Here is a 3,704-nt window from a genome sequence, read left to right on the forward strand (position 1 = left end):
TCTAGGGGTAGTGGGCGGCCGATGCGGCGAGCGGCGCGCGGGCCATTCCGCGGACCTAGGCGCAGAAAGAGGCAACTGCTCTCCGGGTTCCAGCTCGCTCGCCTGTCAGCTCCAGCTCTGCTTTAAGTGGCTTCCGGTCTCCTCCTCCTCCCCGCCGGCTCGTCTTTGGGGCGGAGCTTCGGGGCTAAGAGGGGGTGCGGTGGGGTGAGGGGGCCGGGAGATCGGTGGGTGCCGGGAAGAGGACCCGCCTCCTGTGCGCGTGCGCCGGGCGGAGGGGGGCTCGCGCGGCGGCTCTGCGCTCCGGGGAGGGGGGAGTGTCCGCTAAAGAGCCGTTGAGGGTCCGCGAGGGTCTGCGTGTTCGCGAGGTCGCCTAGGGAAGCCCGTGTGCGCCTGCGAGGAGAGGAGGCGCGCGCCGCGTGGGGCGGGCTCCACCTGCCTGCGGACAGAGGCAGGGTCACCGTGTTCCGCGGACACCCAGGCACGCGATGTGAGAGAGGATGTGAGACGGAACGGCCGGTTTCGGTGAGGTTGCCTTTGTTTATCTATCTCCCTCTCAAGACGCCTCCAGATCCCGAGGGGGAAGCGAGTAGCCGCCTCCGCCGCTGCCTCCAGACGGGGTCGCCGGCCCCGCGCCGTACGGGCGGGAAGGCTGAGCCCGCCCCGCCGCCTGTTCTCGGACACCGACTCAGCCTCCGCTAGGGGAAGCCAGTGTGAGGGTTTTGACAATAGAGATGCCTCTGCGCGTGTTTTCCAGCCCACGGACACCGTAGTGACTAATTCATTTAACAAGTCAGAGCACCTATTACGCTTAGGGAACCGAGAGTTAACCTCAAAAATACACATGAAACTGTCATCTGGATTGTAACTTCATGCATTCAATAGCTTTTTTTTTTCAGTAAGAAATAAACATATTAAATTAGTATAATCGGATTTTAAGAAAAATTAAAAGGTCGTACTTATTTCCAAAAAAAAAAAAAAAAAAAAAGAATCCTGGAAAAGCACGCTAAGAAGAGGTTGTGGTTCCCAAGTTTTATCGCACTACTGACCCAGATTAATGATCACCCAGAAGCGATGTTTCAGATTGCATCAAGTCAAGGCCCTCAAACTAAAGTGGAAAGCATTCAAAGACTAGTACATAAGCAAAATAAAACTCTAGTTTTAAAACATTATTAGATTGTAGTATTTCCAAATGTACCAACTTTACCTACTAATTTAATGATTTACCAAAAATGTTTGCAAAAACACAGTTTTAAGTAAGTTTATGGCTTCATGTTGGGTTGCATCCAAAGTTAATCCTGGGACACACATGGAGCCCTTGTGTTTCAGGTTGGACATACTGTATTTGGGTTTAAATATATCATTTTACTACTTATTTTTTTTTTTTGTCTCATCTAACTTGTTTGCTTTGCTTTCATGCTATTTTTAAAATTCCATTATCTTTCAACAATTTTTTATACATTCTTTATACTTTTAGTAATGTTTCAGTTACTGCTATGTACGAATCACCCCCCAGACATCGTTATTTAAAACCGTAATGATTTGTCCATGATCCCAACTCTTTGCTCAGGAATTCCAGCAGGCCAGCCAGCTAAGAATACTGAAGAAAAAGAAGGCATCTTGTTCTGTTTCCTTGTGTGTGGCTTCTCCACCTGGCTGACTTCCTCATGAAATGATAATCTGGTTTACAAGACGGGAGCATTCCAAGAGAATAAGCCTCAATCTGCAAGCAGTATGATTACTCTTGTGCCACTGACCCAAGCGAGTCATATGACCAAGTTGAGCATCAAAGTGGGAAGATATGTTACATAAAAGGCTATAGATCACTTAAGAGTAACTTTGTGTGTGTGTGTGTGTGTGTGTCTGTCTGTCTGTCTGTCTGTCTGTCTTCTGACAGCTCTGGCTGTCCTGGAACTCTGTAGACCAGGCTGGCCTTGAACTCAGAAATTGGCGTGCCTCTGCCTCCCAAGTGCTGGGATTAAAGGTGTGTACCACCACTGCCCAGCAAGGGTAACTTATCTTAACTCAAGTAAGGGTTGATAATTAGATGTAACTCCAGAGCTAGTTTAAATATTGGTTTCTAAAACCTTGAAACTCGTATTCTTTTTTTTTAAAAAAAAGTTGAAGGCATGAGGGCGGAGAGATGGCTCAGTCAGTACTGAAGAGCACTTGATGCTGGGCCTGAGGACCCATGTGCAATTCTCAGCAGCCTCATGGCAGCTAACAACGATTTCCAGAAGATCTGATGCCCCTCTTCTGTCCCCCTCATCCCCCACTCCCCCACCCCCGTGGGTATCAGGCATAAACATGTTAAACATACAGACACGTAGGAAATACCATACATATAAAATTAAGGACTTTTAAATTTGGAATATGGAAGTTTAAAATTATAGAATGCTTCATGAATTTTTATATCATTTTTGCACAGGGACCATACTAATCTTTTCTTAGTATACATGCTGCTGTTGAACATGGATTCACATACTTGATAGAAGTGCCAGTAGCATCATGAGGGCTCTTGGAGCCTGCACTCTGAGCTCCTTATAGTCCACTGACAGGCGTTTTGGGCTATTCTAGGAAGGGTAAGATTGTGTTCCTTGAATGAGAAGAAGGGTGAATTGTGCCATAAAGTTCCTATAGTACTTTTCTCCTTTATTAGAAATATTTGGATGATTCTCCTCCTCCTTTTTCTTCTTCATTCTCCTCTTTTTCCTCTTCTCCTCCTCCTTCTCTTCCTCCTCATCTTGAGGAAGAAGGGAGAAGGGTGCCTAGCTGAAAACGTTATCTCCCTAAATCTCGTGTAATTATGGTCCCCATAAGGAGACAGTCCTGGAAACTCAGTTGCTAGAAAAGCATTTCTTTTTCTAATACTGAGCCTCTCCTTCCCTCCTGTTCCCTCCTTCACCGCCCTTCTCTTTTGACACATAGATGGAAAAAGTGTCTCATGACAAAATAAGAGAGCATAATGTGGAAAACCTGGAGCCGGAAGCCATGGCCTGAGGATGCTTGGAAAGAAAGAAGGTGCCTGGGTCATACATGGTCTTCTGAAGCTGCAACCGCAGTCCTAGAATGGCAGCTTCTGTCCCCCAGATAAACCTGAATTTGTCTCCACTCCTACCTGGAGTGTGTAGCTGAACATAGCTTTGGCTAGTACATAAACTATCATAAGTTACCTTCTACTGAGTGTTCTTGCTCACATGACTTACAAGTTAGATATTGACCTGACTTAGTGTGTTAGAAATATACAAAGAGCTATCACAAAATAATGTATTAACTCCATTACCATTTTCTGCTAAATCCTGATATCTCAAATTATTATTAGTGGAAGAAACATTTATTAAAGGAAATAGTAGTTAAAAGGGAGAAATAGTATCCAAACTTGAATCTCCCAAAGTCTCATTTTAACATTTTGATGGTCTCTGCCTTTTTTCCAAGTACTTTTTTACCATTATGACACTAGTGCATATTTATATTATTTTACCTAATGTTGTACTATAAATAGCTTTCCAAGTTAGTACAAGTTAGCAAGGGTGTGGCTAAGTGAGAAAACAAATACATATACTGTGGTAAGTAACAAAATATATACACACAGGAATGGTCCTAAAAATACACAGAGGGAAAATTACTTTTAAGTAAGTAGCTGACAAACTACAACATGTTTTGGTTAACTGTTTCTTGGTAGTGAACATGTCAATTCACTTTTTAAA

The sequence above is a fragment of the Apodemus sylvaticus genome, chromosome 4, assembly GCF_947179515.1.
Source record: "Apodemus sylvaticus chromosome 4, mApoSyl1.1, whole genome shotgun sequence".
Classification (NCBI taxonomy): domain Eukaryota; kingdom Metazoa; phylum Chordata; class Mammalia; order Rodentia; family Muridae; genus Apodemus; species Apodemus sylvaticus.